The sequence below is a fragment of the Mastigoproctus giganteus genome, chromosome 7 (genome assembly GCF_048544385.1).
Source record: "Mastigoproctus giganteus isolate SK-2022 chromosome 7, ASM4854438v1, whole genome shotgun sequence".
NCBI classification, from domain to species: domain Eukaryota; kingdom Metazoa; phylum Arthropoda; class Arachnida; order Uropygi; family Thelyphonidae; genus Mastigoproctus; species Mastigoproctus giganteus.
In genome coordinates this window covers 223,655,444-223,679,073 of record NC_143581.1, presented here as the reverse complement: position 1 = coordinate 223,679,073, position 23,630 = coordinate 223,655,444, and the positions used below count along the sequence as shown (strand labels likewise).

Genomic DNA, 23,630 nt, shown 5'->3' with positions numbered 1-23,630 from the left:
CACAAATCTTCTTATTTATTTATTTATATTTTATTTATTCAGTTGATTGCTAGTTACAATTGCCCCTTGTACTGTGCAAGCTAGAGCCGATAAATAAATTACAACTCAGAGAGCACCTCCGTAGCCAGGTGGGAAGGAGCAGCAGTGCGTAGCACATGCTTCTTGATTAGACCGGGGTTCGAGCCCATCACCACCAAATATGGAGGATGCGGAAAGGTCAGGGAATAACCACCACATATCCCGGAGCAATATGGCCTTAGTTGCTAATGCTCCTAAAAACCAAAACAACAACAACAACAACTCAGAGAATAAATTTACAAAAAATTGACAGTTTAAAAATAAAAAAAAATCCTTCGTGCTGGGTATCTCAAAGAGGAGTATCCACAACATGTAAAGCTTACCAAACTTCACATACGAACTGAAAAAGATTGTGTTGCTAAGTAGTCAATCTCCAAAATGACATCTGAAACAACAGCAGAGATTTTGAGAGAGCTGCACAATGGAACCTCCTTCAGTGGTGGGCAGGCAGGCTTCCCAACTCAATTTTTACTTTTACCACATGCAAGAGACTATGGGTTCTAGTTAGTACTGTTGTGCCTCAGTTGTTTGTTGGCAGATTGTCATCCTGTATGTCTTACTTGAGCATAATTTTTCACAGTTTACTTGAAACTGGTTCAGGATTTCCATTGTATTAAGCTGGAACATTCTGTTAAAGCTTTTCAAGAAGATTAGATTGAACCAGAGTGGTTTGATTTGCAGACTGCTTGATTGCCTCAGACTTCGTGGGTGCAAAATGATGCCTGGTAGGACTGCCACATTATATCTTCGCCAGGATATGAATATTTGTCCTGATAACAATAAACTTCCAAGGTGTCCACTCCATATTTGCATACAGAATGCCTCTTGATACAGTGAATGAAAATTGGAAGATCTGGTTAACCACCTAAGGAGCCAATATTCAATGCTTAGGAAGGTTTTGACATAAGTTTCTGGAGCTGATGAACAAATGATCAAAGCATATAAGGCAACTGGAGCAACTGGTGAAAGAATACACCTAACAGTGTATTCTTTCACCAGTGAGCATTATGGACCCCAGTTAATTCCTGTCTTGAATGCCAGATGGTGGCTAAGGTCTTCTTTGTGGTAGTGAAATGCTCCATAAAGGATAACTTGTTGTCCCAGGTAATTCCCAGATCTTTGTGATATTCAACTTTCTGTATGGGTTGACCATTTAAGGGTATGGTGATGTTGTGCTTCTTATGCTTTCTGGAGAAGGACAACTGGGCTGTTTGAAGAGGGTTTATTTCAAGGCCAATCGAACGAAGCCTGGAAGTTGGCCAGGTTAGTTAACTTTTGTGGTTAGTTAAGAACATTTTCATGTCGTCAGCGTAGGTAATGATGTTATTGCAGATTAAGAGGAACAGATCAAGGACTACAGCGAAGTGTCACAAGGAGAACCCCTCCTTGATGAACCCCTCTGTTTAGTGTGTAATCAATGCTAAAATCTTCATGCTTAACAATAATGCAGCTCTCTGTTAGTAATTCCTGCAAGAATGTGGGTAAGTTTCCTGTAATGCGACAGTGAGACTCCAGGGAGTGGAAGAGGGGTTGAATTGCTATCCTTCCATAAGCGGCTTTCTGCTAGACCAAGTGCCTTATGTTGGCTTGATCCCATACACCACAGTTCTCTTCGGCTTGCACTAGGAGCATTCTGTACATCAGCAGTCCAGACCTTATATGCTGAAGCAACTGAAACCTCTTTACAACTATGCAGACAAATGCTTCTGTTAAACTACACAGAAAAAGTCAAAGGGTGACTAGACAACCCTACTCGGAATGGATTTTTCTCACCCAAATGGGAGAACCTTTACCGAGCCTATCCATCTAAAAACCCATCAACAGGGATATGCCTGCATTCCCTGCTCAGTGACTGGCAAATTGACCTTAGCATGATACAGCCTACTACTTCTCATACAGCTTCATCTTGGATGTATCACATACCATTGTGCAACCTTTCACTCACATCATTGGGGAAACACACCTTACCCAGACAGAACATACTGCAAATTCATGCCGCCTTGAGAACCCAACACGCAGAGTATATGCCAATCTACATAGACAGATCTAAAACTGAAGCCCACGTTGGTGCAGCAGCAGTTTTTCCCAACTTACCATAGCCAAGAAACTCCCCATTGAATGCAGCAGCTACACTGCAGAACTCTGTGTTATTTTCATAGCGTTAAATTTCACCTTATCAACAAATGTATTGAACAGTGTGTTATCTGTACAGACTCCATTAGTGCTATCCAAGCTATACAGCAGAATGAAAAACATGATAACCCCTTATTCATACAGATTTAGAATACCATGACTAAGCTAAATAGGAAGAAACAAGAAGTCATCTTTTGTTGGATCCCTGGTCATGTTGGAATTTCTGGAAATGAACATGCTGATCTAGCTGCGAAAACTGCTACAGATCCTATAGATGAACCATTTAGTATACCGATCACAGACTACAAGTCAATTATAAAGAAGTGGTCTTGGAAAATGGCAACACATCTGACAAAATCAAGTTGGGAACAAATTACTCCATATAAAGAAACAACTCCAACCTTGGAAATCCAATATACATGAAAACAGGCATGAAGAAGATGTATTAGCCCAACTATGAATAGGTCATACACATCTAACACATCTTTATTTTCTTTCAGGCACTGATCCACCACTGTGTACAAACTGCAACACTCAGCTCACCATCCAACGTGTATTCACTGATTGTCCCAAATACAATAGTGACCGACGAGCTATGTTTACTTCTTTTTCCAGGACAAACATTCCTTTCAGTATTGCTGACCTCCTGGCAGATACCCCGCACGTGGCCAAAATTATTTCATTCCTTAATAAGTTGCATCCTATGATTTTGGTTTGTAGTCTCTCCAGGTTTTAGGTCTATTGGTTTTGGGAATTGGTTTTGTGTGATATTTTTTCCAGGCTTCAGGGAGAGTGGCTGTTTCAACAATCCTGTTGAAAGTATGAGACAGTAAGTCCAGCAGGTAAGGACTACATATTTTAATGATGAAAACGGGGAATTTATCTGGGCCTGTGGTGCATTTATTTGGTAGGCTTCTGATAACCACTGCAATTTTTTGGCAAGGGATGATAGCTTCTCCAGAGGGGTCGGTCGGTCCTATTGGTTGTTGGGTCTACAGATTGCCTTGTGCTAGATGGTAAGTTACCACAGTCTGCAAAGGTGCGATCCACCCATTCTTTGAAAGCCTCCCAAGTCATATGGAAATAGTTTTTCGAGTTGTTGATAATTCTCTTTGATTTTACAAGTTTTTCGAAGATTATCTTGATATAGGCTTGTCTTCTGATCCTGTTGAACATTGCTCTTTTCATTTTGAACAAGGTGTATGACTGCAGGGTTTGTGTTTTTCGCCATTCTCGATAGGCTTTTTGCTTGTCATTTAATATGGTTTCATTTGGCTGGAGAACCAGAGCCTGGACTATTTGCAGATTTTTATCTTTCTTGCCACCCCTAACCCGGCGATGGTCCATAGGTGATCTGCTATGCAGTCTGTTGCTTGAGAAGGAGGAAGTTTATAGATTGCATTCCAGTCTATTGCTCTAAGTTTCTTGAGAATTATGCCTTCCTGTATGAACTTGGGAGAGAAGATGTGTTTTGTGGTTGTCTTCTTGTTTTATTCCTGGTTAGTATTCTTAGGTGGTTAGCAAAATTCAATGGTCAAAGGATAGTGATCCGAATTAAAACTTCAAAAATTCTGCAAGAGGGTAGCGTAACCTATATTCAAGTAGATTAGCTCCAGTTTTTGATTCTGTCTTGTTGATGGGGTCTGCAGGGGAACATTTTTGATTCCAGTTTTGCTCTGCATACCATAGGAGGGGCATATTAAAGTCCCCTTTGATAGTGGGGAGATTTTATTTTAAGTGCAGGGTCAACCATGCATGTAGCTCTGTTCTAGATTCCTTATTATGCTCTGGTGGTAGATAGATTAAGCAGACTTGGATGCTTAAAACATTATTGTGATAAGTGACACTCATACCTTCAAAGTTGGTAGAGTCACTTCTGATGGCATTTGTGATGTGTAGACTTTTATGGGAAACGATAATCACACTACCCCCTCATTTATGGGCACGCTCATTTGAGGTAATATGGTAGGCGAATTTCCCACTAAGGAAGTTTAGTTGCTTGTCTGTGGTTAACCAGGTTTGTGTTAGACAAATGTGAAGCCTTCTAGTAACAAGAAGTTCTGAAATGTTTGTAATATATTTGCAATGCTCTGGACGTTTTGGGTGAAGAGGAGGAGGGGGCTCTTCAGTACTCAGACCTTGAGATGCTATAGTAATCGATTGTTATAGTAATTCCTTGGTTGCTATAGTAATCGATTCTTTTTTCCTTGGGCGTAGTTAACAAAGATTTTGACCTTCACACCAAAAAGCCAGATGTTTGAGCAGAGGAGGCTGTTGATGTCCCAATGATTACATGTTATCAGCAATGATGCATAAGTGCTATGCTTGGTCATCATTTGATGAATGTCAACTATGATTCCAGTTTTATCTTTAATGTGGGCTCGAAGGGGAGCTACCATTGTAGTTGGGTCAAGTCTAGTGGCAAAGAGTCTCACTTTTCCTGGTGCTGCTTTTATACATGATTCTGTGTCAGTTCCAATGATGAAATCATTATCTGTTTTTTGGGACTGTGCTTCTTTTGGGCTATTGCTTTGCTTCCTTGGAGTGTCCGTGAGATTCAGTTGGGCAGGTCTGCTCTCCGAAGATTGGGAAGGAGCTTGTGATCTTCTGTGTATGGAATACTTGGGATTAGTGGTGGAATTTGCATCCTGTTTGTTGTTATTAGTGCTAGCGAAATGCAGAAAACATTTTTGTCTTGTTCCAGCATAAGCAGTATTGTTTCTATGTTGCCCTGCAAGTGTTTGACTTACTTGCTCAAGATGCATGTGTGCAGGTGGTGCAACCTGGGTCTGAAGTGTCATACAAGGGGTAATGGTCTTCCCACAAGCTTCGATTACCGATGTGTTGCTCCCTTCAGATAATGTTGTTGTGTGAATACCATGGCAAATGTAATCACAATGCATGGTGTCATCATTCGTGGGGTAGCCTGGATATGGCTGCATAGAGCAAGGTACGAACCCCAATGCCATGGATTGGTTGTAAAGTTCCTATTTGTCTGATCAACAGTTGGGAAGTCTGAGGGGGGTGCCTGTTAGTTCCTTTTCTACCACAGGGTGACTGTGTTGCCTGCTTCCCTTCAGTTTCTGTGTTTCTTCTTATTTTGCCTGGGCAGTCTCTTGACTAATGTGGGCCTGATGTGATGGAGGGAGTTGGTTATCTAGTTGCAGCATGCATTGGCTGCCAGATAGGTCTTACTAACTCCTCCTGTCTTACTAACTTCGTTGGTTCATATCGGGAGTGATATATTTTGTTACAGCTGGTGCAGTTGTCTGTTTTTTGATAGGGTAGGGTTTCTACAGGTAAAAGACTGTTTGTCAAGTATTCATTTTGTTTTGTTTTTTTTTAGGAGCATTAGCAACTAAGGCCATATTGCTCCGGGATATGTGGTCGTCATTCCCTGACCTTTTCCGCATCCTCCGTATTTGGTGGTGACGGGCTCGGACCCTAGTCTAATCAAGAAGCGTGTGCTACGCACTGCTGCTCCTTCCCACCTGGCTACGGAGGCGGCATTTTGTTTGTGTATTTTTCTTGCTAACATCTCCAGCAAGCTCTGCAATTTTGTCATCTGAGCGATCTGATTCTTTAGCATTTCCTGATTGGTGAGAGCAATGTCGGTGATATCCAAAATGTGTTTTATGTCATTTTGCGTGTCAGCAATGTTTTGTTGGAAGATATTGCTGACGATTTTGTGATTATTATTATTATTATTAGCCATATGGTGCAAGGAAGCCTGAGGCTTATGTTGCACAAGCCAAAAAAAAAATTTCTAAATTACCCCGAGAGAGAAAACAAGTCAGAAGTAGAAAGGAATCACCAAGAAAGATAAGAATGATGATGTCCAGCTTGGCACACCCTGGGTGTGCCAAGCCGATACTCACCAGATGTGAGTCCCCGGGGTTAAATCTTCATGGATATCGCAGACCATCGATAAAATCTTGTCCTGATTATTCTTTGTAGGTGGGTCGGGTGCAGTTTTGGCAAGTGATGATACACTCATGACTTCAATGTCAGGCAGCACAGCATTTGATTTTCTAAGTGAGTCACTCACAGGTTCACCTGGCAATGTTGTTGGGAGGTTGTCAATAGTTGATGAAGAGTCATTGCATTCCCATTTTTCTTTATTTTGCAGCATTCCCTGGCTTTGAGCGCATTGTAGCTTGTTTTTCACCTTTTCTGGCAAGCTTGGCATGGTGCTGTTTTAAAGTGTGGCTATTACTTTGAGGAAAGGAGGTTTTTTTTTTTTTTTTTCTTGGAAAGAAAGTGAGTCATCTTACTTGTCTACCTAAGTAGACAGCAATTGCATGTGATAAACCCCAAAGGCACTTATATCATTGTCGGGATAACCCCTTGGGCTTATCCCGACAGTGAAATATCCTGAAAGTTCTTCAAAACTTAATTCTGCTACAAATCAAAACCATTCCTCTTTAATGTGAATCTCTCAGTAGATTTCCCTCGCGTAATTCACTAATATCAATAGACTCAATAACCTATGTTAATGAGCATTTGTCATCAGAGTTTAATCAGCAGCAAATAGCCAAGATGCTAAGCCTAATCTCTGCATTTATGATAACAACAATATGTGATATAATGTATTACCACACGGTCAGGAGAAAGCTAAGCCTAATTAGCATTAGCATTAGCATTAGTAGAGGCATATGATGCAAGAAAGCAAGCTTATTCAGCATCAGCCAAAAAAAAAAAAAAAAAAAAAAAAACCACTCCCATTTCACCCCTCCGTTCGTTCGAAATACCTGTCCAGTTGAGCTTTAAATTTGTTTAGGCTATCAACTTCAACAACAAGTGATGGAAGTCGGTTCCACCAACCAACCACCCGCTGGCCAAAGGCAAATTTCCGCACATCTATCCGACATCCGTCCTTCCTCAATTTGAATTTATGCCCTCTGAGGTGATTATTCTGAGCAAGATGAAGAATCCCATTGGCATTGAGCATGCTCAAACCATTCAAAGCCTTATACACCTCTATCAGATCACCTCGCCGGTGCCTAGTCTCCAGACTCTGCAATTTGCAAAACTTAAGCCTTTCTTCGTAAGAGCAACCCTTTGTTCCATTTACTAATCTTGTTGCCCTTCTCTGTACCCGTTCCAGCAGCTCTACATCCTTCTTGAAATGAGGCCTCCAGACCTGTATACAGTACTCAAGATGTGGCCTAACCATTGCCTTATACAAGGGAATAATCACCTCCTTATCCCTGCTAGAAAAATTCCTGTATATCATTGACAAGACACCATGAGCTACTCTTGCAGCTCGTCTGCACTGCTCAGAGAACTTCATATCTGCCTGCACAATTACCCCCAGGTCCTTTTCATTCTCCACCACTGTCAGTGTAGTACCGCAGAGTTGATACGTTGCTCTGGGGTTACTGTTTCCCATATGTAGTACTTTACATTTGTCAATGTTAAACTTCATTTGCCACCTCTCAGCCCATCTGTTCAGCCTTTCCAGATCCTGTTGCAGCAGCATAGCATCAGTAGTGTCCTTAACGACCCTGCCAACCTTTGTATCATCTGCAAACTTGGACATTAAACTTGATATCCCATCATCAATATCATTCATAAACACCGAAAACAACAACGGACCCAACACTGAACCTTGAGGAACTCCACTAATAACATTAGTCCACATTGAGCAGTGTCCATTGATTCCACTCTCTGTCTTCTGCCACTCAACCATCCCCTTATCCATAGCAGCAATTTGCCTCCAATGCCACACTGCTCCAATTTGTGCAGCAGTCTTCCATGTGCAACAGTATCGAAAGCCTTTCTAAGATCCAAATATATAATATCAAAGTTATTCCCTGCATCCAGTTCTTTTGTGACTACATCATAGTATCCAATCAAATTGGTCAGGCAAGACCTGCCCTTAACAAAACCATGCTGCGTCTGAGCTATAACGGAATTGTTGTCTAGATGATCCTGCAGTGCTTCTTTAACTAGTGCCTCCATTAATTTACCTGGAACAGAAGTTAAACTAACAGGTCTATAATTACTTGTGTCAGCCTTTGATCCTCCTTTGTGAATTGGGGTTACATTTGCACATCTCCAGTCTATGGGTACCTCCCCTGAGTCCAAAGAAGCTCTCATAATTATGGCTAGGGGTTTGCATACTTCCTTTGCTGCCTCCTTTAATATAACTGGATAGATCCCATCCACCCCAGGTGCCTTTTTTATGTTTATCCTCAACAATCTCTCCTCCACTTTCCTCTCAGTTATTACAAAATCATCCAGCTCATTGCCACTGTTTACTTTACCTACATCATTCTCCTTCCTGAATAACTCCTCATGCGTGAATGTAGATGCAAAATACTCGTTTAGATTGTTAGCCACCTGAGCAGGATCCTCAACTGTTGAACCATCAATATCCAGTGGGCCAATCTGATTCATCCCTTTCCTTCTCAAGTTCAAGTATGTAAAGAACTCTTTTCTGTTTTTCTTTGCATCCTTTGCCAAGGATTTTTCATAGTCTGCCTTTGCCTGCCTAATCTCCTTTGTGACTTGGTTACAGACCAACTTATATCTATCATAGGCTTCCATGTCACCCATTAATTTGTATGTATCCCATGCATTTTTCTTCTCTGCCACATGTCTCATTAGTTCATCTGACAACCATTTAGGCCTAAACCTTGAACAATATTTCTTAGTTGGTATGTAAAGCCTGGTAGCCTCCAAGATTAGTTCCTTGAATGCTTCCCATTTTGAGTTTGCTGTTGGTAACATCATCAGTTGGTCCCACTGTACAGAATTTAAATACTGTCTCAGACCATCATAGTCTCCTTTACGAAAACAGAAACCCTTCCCTTTACCTCTGATGGTAGTTACCTCCTTGAGTAAATCCCACTTCAACACACTGTGATCACTGCCACCTAGTGGTTCATTTATCTGCAGGTTCTTAATGCATGAAGAATCACTACTGATAATCAGATCAAGAGTATTGCTCTCTCTTGTTGCCTAATGAGACAAACTTTATAATATGTAAAGGAAATACCTGATAAAATACAGAGAAATTGTATAGGAAGTTAGATAGTGTCCACCTAGCCAAAGTAAAAGCCTTCATTCAGTTTATAATGCAAAGTTTACATTAAAATAATAACTATAGTATAAGCATCAAAATTTCTAGATCATCAATCAGCAGCACCACTAGAAGATTTAGACAGTATAATAAGCTCACAGTTGAACTGTAAGGAAGCTGAATTGGTCATAATATGGTTATTTACAAGTAACCAAGCGGAAATATTGGGCTAAAAGCAGCTCTGTTTTACTATAAAAAGAAATGTTTCACTGTGTAATTTGATAAAATACTTAATTGTAAATATTTCAGGTGCACCAAGGTGGACCTCTACAGGCCACTAGTAAAAAAAATCGTATGTTACATTAACAGGAGGAATTGATAAATAACTTTTGGTGAGCATATATGTAGACAGGAGGCTTCTGTTGGATGATGCCAACCCATAATTGACTCCAGCATTGTGATCTTCTGTTAGGTGATTCTCTCAGAACATCATAGCTGCCAGTTAGAAATGGGGGCTATGCAGGAGCAAGAATTAGGAGAGTTGATTGGGGAGGAGCTTACAGGCTGGTTGTGTATGTGCTTAGGGTGAAGCTTCTGAAAATAAAACTGAAGTCCACACCCCTGGAGATATTGAGTCCAGCCCTCAACTGTTTTTACATCGTGAACTCAGTGATCTGGTAAGAGATTTAAATTAAGGTAATTTAAATTATCAGGTGACACAGAAGCCTGTGGTAGATATAGGCTAGTCTGTAATCAAGTCACAAAGGAGGTTAGGCAATTGAAGACAGATTACAAGAAATCTTTGGCAAAGGATGGAAAGAAAAACAGCAAAGATTTCTTTACTTATATAAACTCTAGAAGGAAGGGGATTAATAAGATTGTCCACTTGATATTCATGGTGCGACTGTTGATGATCCATTTCAGATAGCTGACAAACTGAATGAGTATTTTGCATCTACATTCACACATGAGGTATTCTGTAAGGAAGTTGAAGACAGAAGCTTATCGAACTCTAACAAGGAGCTAAATGATTTTGTAATAACTGAGATTAAAGAGGAGGAGAAATTAGGTAAAAAGGCCTACATGTTCTGGATTCATTATACTATTTTCATTATGTATCACAGAATGAAAAGTAAAATAACGAGTTGTAGTTAAACTAGGTTTAATGTTAAATACATATGATAAACAGTAAAAACGGAATATGTAGATACATACAGTCACCAGTAATACAAAAGCTTTCGGGCTTCATAAAGTCTGAAAGCTTTTGCATTACTGGTTACTGTATGTATCTACATATTCCATTTTTACTGTTTATCATATGTATTTAACATTAAACCTAGTTTAACTGCAACTCGTTATTTCACTTACTGTTCCACTCTGTGCTACATAATGAAAATAGTATAGGAGGAGAAATTGTTGAAGTTAAAGATAAAAAAGACACCTGGGGTGGATGGGAACTATTTAGTTATATTAAAGGAGGCAGCAAAGGAAGTAAGCAAACCCTTAGCCATAATTATGAGAACATCCTTGGACTCAGGGAAGGTCCCATGAACTCGAGATGTGCAAATGTATCTCCAGTTCAAAAAAGGGATGGGGGATCAAAGGATGACATGAGTAATTACAGACCTGTTAGTTTAACTTCTGTTCTGGGGAAAACAATGGAGTCAATGGTTAAAGAAGTAACCATCTAGACAAGGCTGCAATTATAATTCAGAAACAGCATGGGTCACAAAGGAATTTGATGAAAAAAATAATTTTGATATCATATACTTTGATTTTAGGAAAGCTTTTGATACTCTTTTTATAAATAAATGGAAACAGTATGGCATTAATTAAGGGCAAGTTTCTGCTATGTAAAAGGGATGGTTGAGTGAGAGAAGACAGAGAGTGGAAATCAATGGACACTGCTCTTCGTGGACTAATGTTATTAGTGGAGTTTGGGACAACACTGACTAATGTTATTAGTGTGTTGGGCCTCTGTTGTTTTCTACATTTATCAGTGATATTGATGTATATTTTGGAACAGGACCAGGGTATGTCTGCCAGGGGCAAAGGTTGATGACATTGTAGAGCGGATATCGTCTTTTAAGGGCACAAAAGGTGATATAGTTGTACATATTGACACTAATGATATTAAGAGTAGAAGACCGGCAGAATTACTTAACAAGTACAGGTCACTTTTGAAAAACAGCCGTGAATTAGGGTTGAATTTGAAAGTGTCTGCAATTCTGCCCAGACACGATAGGAGGGAGTATATGATGAGAGCCTTGTCGATCAATTCGGCCCTGGAAAGATTGTGCAAGGCTCAAGGGGTAGAATTTTTTTCAGCCTGGACTGTACTTGTTAAGAGAAGGGACTGCTTCTACAGGGATGGGATACACTTCAATAGAAAGGGTGCAAGAAGATTTGCTGATGCTATCGAGGCAGTGTTAGGTAGGTCAGAAAACTGCTAGCTTGGGGGGGATACAAGGCTAATAGATTAACGGTAGCCACTGGCAGAGGTGAAAGTGACTCTTGAACTGCTTCTATTGGAATGAGCGGTGCCTCCGTAACCAGGTGAGAAGGAGCAGCAGTGCGTAGCACACGCTTCTTGATTAGACTGGGGTTCGATCCCGTCACAACCAAATACGGAGGATGCGGAAAGGTCAGGGAATGACCACCGCATATTCCCGGAGCAATATGGCCTTAGTTGCTAATGTTCCTAAAAACCAAAATAACTAACTAACTAACTATTGGAATGAGCAGAAGCCTGGAAAACAAGATGCAGGATATTTCAGAGACTGCTGGGAGTCACTGCGGTACAAGTAAACACATGGGTTGTGTTAGGGTAGCTGAGAAAAAGACAGGTGCATGTATACTTGCATGTACACCAATGCTAGGAGTTTGGTAAATAAATTTGATGAATTTGAGTTATTGCTCAAAGCATCAAAGGCAGATATTGTTAGGATATCAGAGATGTGGTGTCACACAGATATAAGGAATGCAGAACTGGAATTTAGGGAGTACAACGTCTGCAGAAAGGATAGACAAGATAGGAAGGGAGGAGGGGTATGCTATTAATTAAGAAACACATAAAATCCAAGGAAGTGAAGCCAGTCGACATCACTGGACAGTGCAGTGTCGAGTCAGTTTGGTGTGACATAAGCATTGGGAGATCAAAAATGAGAGTAGAAGTGTGTTATAGGCCTAATGACTCTGATGAGTATAATAAGAAACTGTACAGGGAAATAGAGTGTACCAGTAAATCAGAGAGTCTTATAATGGGGATTTTAATTTCCCAGATACTGACTGGAATTTGTGGGTTGGTCACTCACACACTAGCAAGGCTTTTGTGGATTTATTGGATGATTGTTTTCTACATCAGCATGTTCGGAAGGCAACTAGAGGGAGTAATACTCTTGATTTGATTATCAGTAGTGATTCTTCATGCATTAAGAATCTGGAGATAAAGGAACCACTAGGTGGCAGTGATCACAGTGTGCTGAAGTAGGATTAACTCGAAGAGGTAACTACCATCAGGGGGTAAAGGGAAGGGTTATTGCTTTCGTAAAGGCGACTACAATGGTCTGAGACAGTATTTAAATTCTATACAGTGGGACCAACTGATGATGTTACCAACAGCAAATTCAAAATGGGAAGCATTCAAAGAACTTATCTTGGAAGCTACTAGGCTTTACATACCAACTAAGAAATATTGTTCAAGGTTTAGGCCTAAATGGATGTCAGATGAACTAATGAGACATATGGCAGAGAAGAAAAATGCATGGGATACATATAAATTAACACGTGGCATAGAAACCTATGATAGATATAAGTTTATCTGTAACCAAGTTACAAAGGAGGTTAGGCGGGCAAAGGCAGATTATGAGAAATCTTCGGCAAGGGATGCAAAGAAAAACAGCAAAGGGTTCTTTATTTATGTAAACTCTAGAAGGAAGGGGATGAATCAGATTGGTCCACTTGCTATCAATGGTTCAACTGTTGATGATCCTTCTCAGGTTGCTAACAAACTAAATGAATATTTTGCATCTACATTCACACATGAGGAGTTATTCAGCGAGGGGAATGCCAGAGGTGTATTCAACTGTGGCAGTAAGCTAGATAATCTTGTAATAACTGAGAGTAAAGTGGAGGAGAAACTGTTGAAGATAAACACAAGAAAGGCACCAGGGGTGGATGGGATCTATCCAGTTATATTAAAAGAGGCAGCAAAGGAAGTAAGCAAACCCATAGCCATAATTATGAGAGCTTCCTTGGACTAAGGGTTGGTACCAACAGACTGGAGATGTGCAAATATGACCCCAATTCACAAAGGAGGATCAAAGGCTGACACAAGTAATTATAGACCTGTGAGTTTAACTTCTGTTCCAGGAAAATTAATGGAGGCACTGGTTAAAGTAGCACTGCAGGATCATCTAGACAAGACTTCAGTTATAGCTCGGACACAGCATGGTTTTGTTAAGGGAAAGTCTTGCCTGACCAATTTGATTGGATACTATGATGCAGTCACAAAAGAACTGTATGCAGGGAATAACTTTGATATTATATACTTGGATCTTAGAAAGGCTTTTGATACTGTTGCACATGGAAGAGTGCTGCACAAATTGGAGCAGTGTGGCATTGGAGGCAAATTGCTGCTATGGATAAAGGGGTGGTTGAGGGGGAGAAGACAGAGAGTGGTAATCAATGGAAACTGCTCATCATGGACTAATGTTATTAGTGGAGTCCCTCAGGGTTCAGTATTGGGTCCATTATTGTTTTCTGTATTTATAAATAGTATTGATGGTATATCAAGCTTAATGTCCAAGTTTTCAGACGATACAAAGGTTGGCAGGGTTGTTAAGGACACTACAGATGCTATGCTGCTGCAACAGGATCTGGAAAGGTTGAGCAGATGGGCTCAGAGGTGGCAAATGAAGTTTAACATTGACAAATGTATAGTACTACATATGGGAAACAGCAACCCCAGAGCAACATATCAACTCTGTGGTACTACACTGACAGTGATAGAGAATGAAAAGGACCTGGGAGCAATTGTGCAGGCAGATATGAAGTTCTCTGAGCAGTGCAGATGGGCTGCAAGTGTAGCTCATGGTGTCTTATCAATGATATACAGGAATTTTTCTAGCAGGGATAAGGAGGTGATTATTCCCTTGTATAAGGCAATGGTCAGGCCACACCTAGAGTACTATAACAGGTCTGGAGGCCTCATTTCAAGAAGGATGTAGAGCTGCTGGAATGAGTACAGAGAAGGGCAACAAGATTAGTGAATGGAACAAAGGGTTGCTCTTACGAAGAAAGGCTTAAGTTTTGCAAATTACAGTGTCTGGAGACTAGGCACCGGCGAGGTGGTTTCATAGAGGTGTATAAAGCGTTGAATGGTTTGAGCATGCTCAATGCTGATGGGATTCTTCCTCTCGCTCAGAATGATCACCTGAGAGGGCATAAATTCAAATTGAGGAAAGACAGATGTAGGATAGATGTGCGGAAATTTGCCTTTAGCCAGCAGGTAGTTGGTTGGTGGAACAGACTTCCATCCCTTGTTGTGGAAGTTGATAGCCTAAATAAATTTAAGGCTCAGCTGGACAGGTATTTCGAATGAATGGAGGGGTGAAGTGGAAGTTTTTTTTTTTTTTTTTTTTTGGCTGATGCTGCATAAGCTTGCTTTCTTGCATCATATGCCTCTACTAATGCTAATGCTAATATCATCAGGCTTAATGTCCAAGGTTTTCAGAAAAAATGAGCATTGGCATGGTTGTTAATGGCAGTAGGCTACTGCAACAGGATCTAGAAAAAAGTTGGGCAGATTTTCAAAGTGGTGACAATTGAAGTTTAACATTGACAAATGCAAAGTACTGCGTATGGGTAGCAGAAACCCCAGATTAATGTACCAACCATGCGGTGCAACACTTATGGTAGTGGAGAGTGAAAAGGTTCTGGGGGTAATTGTGCAGTTAGGTATGAAGTTTTCTGAGCAGTGCAGACAGTTTTCCAAAGCAGCTGATGGTGTCTTGTCAATGATATAAGCAATTGTGCTGTCAGGGATAAGGAGGTGATTAACCTTTTGTATATGGCAGTGATTCGGCCACACCTTGAGTACTGCATACAGATTTATGGGCCTCATTTTAGGAAGAATGTAGAGCTGTTGAAATGATTACAGAAAAGGCAGCGGGATTGGTGAGGGGGTACAAAGGGTTGCTCTTAACAAGAAAGGCTTAAGTTCTGCAAATTCAGCATCTGGAGACTAGACACTTGCGAGGTGATCTGATATATACAGCGTGGAATGGTTTGAGAACTCCAGTGCTGATGGAATTCTTCCTCTTGCTCAGATTACGCACCTGAGGGAGCATAAATTCAAATTGATTAAAGACAGTTGTAGAACAGATGTGCAGAAATTTGCCTCTAGTCAGTAGGTGGTTGATTGTTGGAACAAACCTCAATCTGTCGTTGTGGAAGTTGAAAACTTAAATACTGGACAAACTGTTGTAGCAAATGGATGGGTGAAATGGGAAGAGGTTTCTTTTTTTTTTTTGGCTGATGTATAAGCTTTTCTATCTTGCATCATATGTCTCTACTAATGCTAATACTAGTGCTAAACCAAATAGAAAAAGAACACATTATTGCTGAAGCAGTACTAGGGTTTTTGAGTCTTCAAGTTAAAAATGTTTTTCCTAATTTTAATATTTGCTAGTAAGGTTGGATCCTGCAGATTCCTCATTTGATCCTGCAAATCTCTTGGAGACAGACAAGCATGAAACATTAGCATTTAGCATTAGCATTAGTGAGGGCACATGATACAAGAAAGCAAGCTTATATAGCATCAGCCAGATGCTATATAAGCTTCGTAAGAGCAACAGAGCGTTGCTCTTACAAAGAAAGGCTTAAGTTTTGCAAATTACAGTGTCTGGAGACTAGGCACCTGTGAGGTGATCTGATTGAGGTATATAAAGCCTTGAATGGTTTGAGCATGCGCAATGTGGATGGGATTCTTCCTCTTGCTCAGAATAATCGCCTGAGAGGGCATAAATTCAAATTGAGCAAAGACGGTTGTAGGATAGATGTGCGGAAGTTTACCTTTAGTAGCCAGCCGGTGGTTGATTGGTGGAACAAACTTCCATGTGTCATAGATGTTGGTAACTTAAATAGATTCAAGGCAGAACTTGACAAACATTTGGATTGAGTAGATGGGTGAAATAAGGGTTTTTTGTTTTTTTTTGGCTGATGCTATATAAGCTTGCTTTCTTGCATCATGTGCCTTTGCTAATGCTAATGCTAATATTCTTTCTCAGAGCCTTAAAACATCACTTAAAAATATAAAAGCTATTCAACTGATTTTAACTTAACTTACAGTCAGAACTGTAAAGTTAACATTGGGAAGATCATGTTGATACCTGATTGTTTTTATGATACTACCATATTTAGTTCTGGTATACTCCTCATTTGCTGGGTTTGTCTGTTAGGCCAATTAGGGGTAAATATCTCTCTCTCTCTCTCTCTCTCTCTCTCTCTCTCTCTCTCTCTCTCTCTAACCTTGATATACCATCACCAATATCATTTATAAATACCGAAAACAACAGTGGTCCCAACACTGAACCCTAGGGGATTCCACTAATAACATTAGTCCACGAAGAGCAGTGGCCGTTAATTACCATTCTCTGTCTTCTTCCACTCAATCTTCCACAGCAATTTGCGCCAATGCCATACTGCTCCAATTTGTACAGCAGTCTTCCATGTGCAATGGTATCAAAAGCCCTCCGAAGATCCAAGTATATGATATCAAAATTATTCTTTGCATCCAGTTCCTTTGTGACAACATCATAGTATCCAATCAAATTGGTCAGACTAGACTTCCCTTTAACAAATGTGTGTGAACTATAACTGAAGGCTTGTCTAGATGATCATGCAACGTTTCTTTGACCAGCGCCTCCATTAATTTTCCCTGAACAGAAGTTAAACTAACAGATCTGTAATTATTTGTATCACCCTTTGATCCTCCTTTGTGAATTGGGTTCACATTTGCACATCTCCATTCCATGGGGACCTCTCCTGCATCTAAGGATGCTCTCATAATTATGGGTAAGGGTTTGCTTACTTGATTTTCCGCCTCCTTTAATATAACTGGATAGATACCATCCACCCCAAGTGCCTTTCTTATGTTTACTTAACAGTTTCTGCTCCACTTTTCTCTCAGTTATTACAAAATCATTTGGCTCACTGCCAGAGTTTAATACACCTCTGGCATTGCTCTCCCTGATTAACTCCTCATGTGTAAATGTAGATGCAAAATATTCATTCAGTTTTCTAGCTACCTGAGCAGGATCATCAACAGTTGAACCATCGATATCAAGTGGACCAATCCGATTCATCCCCTTCCTTCTAGAGTTTACATAAGTAAAAATATCTTTGCCAAACATTTCTCATAATCTGCCTTTGCCTGCCTAACATCCTTTGTGACTTGATTACAGGCCAGTTTATATCTACCATAGGATTCTGTGTCACTTGTATAATTTATATGTATCCCGTGCATTTTTCTTCTCTGCCACACGTCTCATAAGTTCATCTGACATCCATTTAGGCCCAAACCTTGAACAATATTTCTTAGTTAGTATAAAAAGCATAGTAGCTTCCAAGATTAATTTTTTGAATGATACCCATTTAGAATTTGCTGTTAGTAAAATCATCAGTTGGTCCCACTGTATAGAATTTAAAAACTGTGTCAGATCACCATAGTCCTTGAGGTTGTCACAGATATTCTCTCAGATATGCCAGACAAGCTGTACTTGCTACCTGGGGGTCTAAAACGCTGATGGAACTGACATTCGGGTGAAATTCAAGTCAAGTCAAGTACACCCAATTTCGGTGAAGTCCGGACGGTCTGTGACAGCCAAATTCTCTGCTTGCACCTTCACAATGGTGGGGCTATTAGTAATTCTGGGTATAACCCCCATGCGCATGCACACTGTGGGTGACCACCCAGGTGTGAACCAATGCAAGCAGGGGTCAAGGTGTGGCACCCACACCACATGGAGGAATGCTGTCCCTCTGTGTTACCACGCATTACTAGGTGGTAGATGATTCTCAAAACCGGTGCAGTACCACCACTTTGCTTATTGGAGGCTTGAAGTGGTAGAACCGATGTTTAGTCTCTAGAGCTAGGTTCCGGTCATCCCTTCCCTATCTCTTCCATCATGCAGTACGACTGATGACTTTTGAGGTTATGATGAACATCACGGCAAGATCCAATCTTCCTTTCATTTCGAGGGTACAGCTCTAAAATGGTGTTTGCAGGCTGGCCGCTAATTAGTACACTGGACAGAACCTATTGATAACTCTTTAGGAGGCTTCTAGATCAGCTAGTGAATAATCTTGCTACCTCTACTCTGCCAAATAGTGACTGGGTCTGAGTAGTGTGTATGTGAGGGGAATTGTCGAGCCACGTTATGTCAAGGATCTGCGTATATTCTTACCATGGGTACGCCATATCCAAAAATTTCATTATTTCATACAGCATGTCTCCCCCCCACTTTTTCTTACTATTGAATACACCATGAATTGTCAAACTAATAGAGCAAGCTTATCTGCGAAAAGATATAAACCTCCGAAACACTTGCTAGTTCAATTCTCAAAACCTGTGCACCCGAACTTACTCCTGTTCTTTGCCGCCTTTTTTCACTTTCTTATTTCAAAGGTGTTTTTCCATTCTGCTTGGAAATTTGCTCATATCCAGTCAGTTCCTAAAAAGGGTGACAAATCCCTCCCATCCAATTATCGTCCCATTGCAATTACTTCTACTCTTTCTAAAGTAATGGAGAAATCAATTGCCAACTCTTAAACTACCTAGAAACCTTCCGTCTGATCAATGATCACCAGTATGGATTCCATCTGTATCAGTCCACTGATGATATTCTGGCTTATGTTATCCATTTATGGACAAATTCAATGGAAAAGTTAGGTAGAACACCTCAAAGACTTTTGATCATGTTTGGCATAAAGGTCTTCTTAACTAGCTTCCATCTTATGGTTTGCCAACTGTGTTTTGTAATTGGTTACCCAATTTTCTCTCTGATCGCTCACTGAGGGTGATGGTAGATGGCTCTCTGTCTTCTAACTTCTCCACTAATGCTGGTGTTCAGTTCTTTCCCCCACTCTTTTCCTCTTGTATATTAACGACCTTCTTCCATTGACTGGAAATTCTATCCATGGTTTTGCCGATGATAGTACATTGCATTCCACTTTCCATTTTGAAAAACCTTGCCCTGCTCAATCAGCTTCAACTTCTCGAATATCCGCTACCATTCCTTAAATGCCCATCTCCAAGTAATTCTCCAGTGGGGCAAAGACAACTTAGTTGATTTCAATCCTTCTAAAACTGTCTTGTCTTATATCTCGCAAAAATAATTCTTCTGCTCCTATGGTTATGTTTGGTCACACAGATTTCTAGGAAAAATGATATATCTCTTTTGGGGATTACCCTGAATTCCAATCTCTCTTGGCACAAGTACATTACAAATATTGCTTCCTCTGCATCTAAAAAACTTGATTTTCTCTTTCGCTCTTCGCATTACTTTTCTTCCAAACAGCTGTTCACTCTGTATAAATCGCAAATCCACCCTACCATGGAATATTGTTCTCACATCTGGGGCGGTGCCCCCAAAACCTCTCTCAGGCTTCTAGATTCCATTCAGAAGAGGGCAGTTAGGTTAATTAATGACTCCTCTCTAACAGAGTCTCTCAACTCTCTGTCTCATTGATGTACTATTTCTGCTGCATGCCTTTTCTACAGATACTTCCATAGACACAGGCACCGTTCTTCTGAATTGTCTTCTATAATTCCCACTCTCTCTTTCAAAATAGTCCGAACACATGCCGCCTCCAACCAACATCCATTTACTGTCCAACTTCAAACTCACAGAACCAACTTTTCATGTTCCTTGTTTATTCATTCAACTGCCGTTTTCTGGAACAACTTTCCTTCATACGTATTTCCTGAAAATTGCAGTCTACAGAAGTTCAAGTTTAATGTCAACAAATATCTTCTTTCGTCTTCTCAACCTCCAACCCAAGCATGGTACTAAGTACTATAGGTTCTAATACCTCTTGTGTTTGGGGTTTTCATAAAAAAAAAAAAAAAAAAAAAAAGCCACCTTTACGAAAGCAAAAACCTTTCGCTTTATCCCTGATGGTAGTTACCTCTTTGAGTAAATCCCACATCAGCACACTGTGATCACTGTCACCTAGTGATTCCTTTATCTGCAGATTCTTAATGCATGAAGAATCACTACTGATAATCAGATCAAGTGTATTACTCCTTCTAGTTGCCTCCCGAACATGCTGCTATAGAAAACAATCATCCAATAAATCCACAAAAGCCTTGTTAGTGTGTAAGTGACCGACCCACAAGTTCCAGTCAAATCTGGGAAATTAAAATCCCCCATTATAAGAAAATCTGATTTTCTGGCCCACTCTATTTCTCCTTACAGTTGTTCATTATACTCATCCGAATAATTAGGCCTGTAACACACTCCTACTCTCAATTTTGCTTTCCCCGTGCTTTTGTCACACCAATCTGACTAAACATTGCACTGTCCACCCATCTCAACTGGCTGCACAATTTCATAGATTTTTTGTTTTTTAACTAATAACATAACCTCTCTTCCCTTCCTATCCTTTCTGTACACATTGTACTCCTTAAATTCCGATTCTGCATTCCTTATATCTGTGTGACACCACGTCGCTGATATTTCCCAACAAAATCTGCCTTTGATGTTTTAAACAAAACCTCAAATTCAGCCGACCGTGCTAGCCAGGTGGGTAAAGTGCCTGCCTAACAACCCAAAGGTCGCGGGTTCGAATCCCACCTCGGGCTTGGATCAAAGTACTGCAAAAACCTTGGGAGGTGCATTATGGCCACAGAAGCCGATGCGCCAACTACCAAATAAAAAAAATTAAAAGAAACCCCTCAAATTCATCAAATACGTTTACCCAACTCCTAGCATTGTTGCATTGTTGTACACACAGGTATACATGCACCCGTTCTTATTCTTAGCTACCCTAACACAGCCCATGTGTTTAATTGTTCAACGATGACTCCCCACAGTCTCTGAAATCCCCCGCACTCTGGTTTCCAGGCTGCTGCTCATTCCAATAGAACCAGTGCAAGAATCAATTTCAACTCTGCCAGTGGCTACTGTTAATCTGTTACTCCGTGTATCCCCCCCCCCCCCAAGCTAGCAGTTTTCTGATCCATCTGACACTACCTCGAATGCATCAGCAAATATTCTTGCAGAATCACTTCCTTCCTAAAATTAGGCCTCCAGACCTGTATACAGACCTGTATTCTATTGGAATGAGCCGCAGCCTGGAAAATAAGATGCAGGATATTTCAGAGACTGCTGGGAATCATTGAGGTACAAGTAAACACATGGGTTGTGTTAGGGTAGCTAAGAAAAAGAACAGGTGCATGTATACTTGTGTGTACACCAATGCTAGGAGTTTAGTAAATAAATTTGATGAATTTGAGGTATTGCTCAAAACATCAAAGGCAGATATTGTGGGGATTTCAGAGACGTGGTGTCACACAGATATAAGAAATGCAGAACTGGAATTTGGGGAGTACAATGTCTACAGAAAGGATAGACAGAATAGGAAGGGAGGAGGGGTCATGCTATTAGTTAAAAAACACATAAAATCCAAGGAAGTGAAGCCAGTCGACATTGCTGGACAGTGCAGTGTCGAGTCAGTTTGGTGTGACATAAGCATTGGGAGATCAAAATTGAGAGTAGGAGTGTGCTATAGGCCTAATGACTCTGATGAGTATAATAAGAAACTGTTCGGAGAAATAGAGTGGGCCAGTAAATCAGAGAGTCTTATAATGGGGGATTTTAATTTCCCAGATATTGACTGGAATTTGGGGGCTGGTCACTCACACAGTAGCAAGGCTTTTGTGGATTTATTGGATGATTGTTTTCTACATCAGCATGTTCGGGAGGCAACTAGAGGGAGTAATACTCTTGATTTGATTATCAGTAGTGATTCTTCATGCATTAAGAATCTGCAGATAAATGAACCACTTGGTGGCAGTGATCACAGTGTGCTGAAGTGGGAGTTACTCAAAGAGGTAACTACCATTAGGGGTAAAGGGAAGGGGTATTGCTTTCGTAAAGGCGACTACAATGGACTGAGACAGTATTTAAATTCTATACAGTGGGATCAACTGATGATATTGCCAACAGCAAATTCAAAATGGGAAGCATTCAAAGAACTTATCGTGGAAGCTACTAGGCTTTACATACCAACTAAGAAATATTGTTCAAGGTTTAGGCCTAAATGGTTGTCAGATGAACTAATGAGGCATATGGCAGAGAAGAAAAATGCATGGGATACATACAAATTAACACGTGACACGGACTCCTATGATAGATACAAGTTGATCTGTAACCAAGTTACAAAGGAGGTTAGGCAGGCGAAGGCAGATTACGAGAGATCCTTGGCAAGGGATGCGAAGAAAAACAGCAAAGAGTTCTTTACTTATGTAAACTCTAGAAGGAAGGGGATGAATCAGATTGGTCCACTTGAGATCGATGGGTCAACTGTTGATGACCCTGCTCGGGTAGCTAACAAACTAAATGAATATTTTGCATCGACATTCACACATGAGGAGTTATTCAGCGAGGGGAATGCCAGAGGTGTATTCAACTCTAGCAGTAAGCTAGAGAATCTTGTAATAACTGAGAGCAAAGTGGAGGAGAAATTGTTGAAGATAAACACAAGAAAGGCACCTGGGGTGGATGGGATCTATCCAGTTATATTAAAGGAGGCAGCAAAGGAGGTAAGCAAACCCTTAGCCATAATTATGAGAGCTTCCTTGGACTCAGGGGAGGTACCCATTGACTGGAGATGTGCAAATGTGACCCCAATTCACAAAGGGGGATCAAAGGCTGACACAAGTAATTATAGACCTGTGAGTTTAACTTCTGTTCCCGGAAAATTAATGGAGGCACTGGTGAAAGAAGCACTGCAGGATCATCTAGACAAGACTTCAGTTATAGCTAGGACACAGCATGGTTTTGTTAAGGGGAAGTCTTGCCTGACCAATTTGATTGGATACTATGATGCAGTCACAAAAGAACTGGATGCAGGGAATAACTTTGATATTATATACTTGGATCTTAGAAAGGCTTTTGATACTGTTGCACATGGAAGACTGCTGCACAAATTGGAGCAGTGTGGCATTGGAGGCAAGTTGCTGCTATGGATAAAGGGGTGGTTGAGGGGGAGAAGACAGAGAGTGGTAATCAATGGACACTGCTCATCGTGGACTAATGTTATTAGTGGAGTCCCTCAGGGTTCAGTATTGGGGCCTTTATTGTTTTCTGTATTTATAAATGATATT

The 23,630-nt window shown here is 40.5% G+C and overlaps 1 protein-coding gene across 1 annotated transcript in view; it reads left to right on the top strand.

The window, feature by feature from the left end:
• The window catches only part of LOC150083724 (calcium-activated potassium channel slowpoke-like), a 668,330-nt gene that overhangs the window by 502,492 nt on the left and 142,208 nt on the right, over positions 1-23,630 (top strand).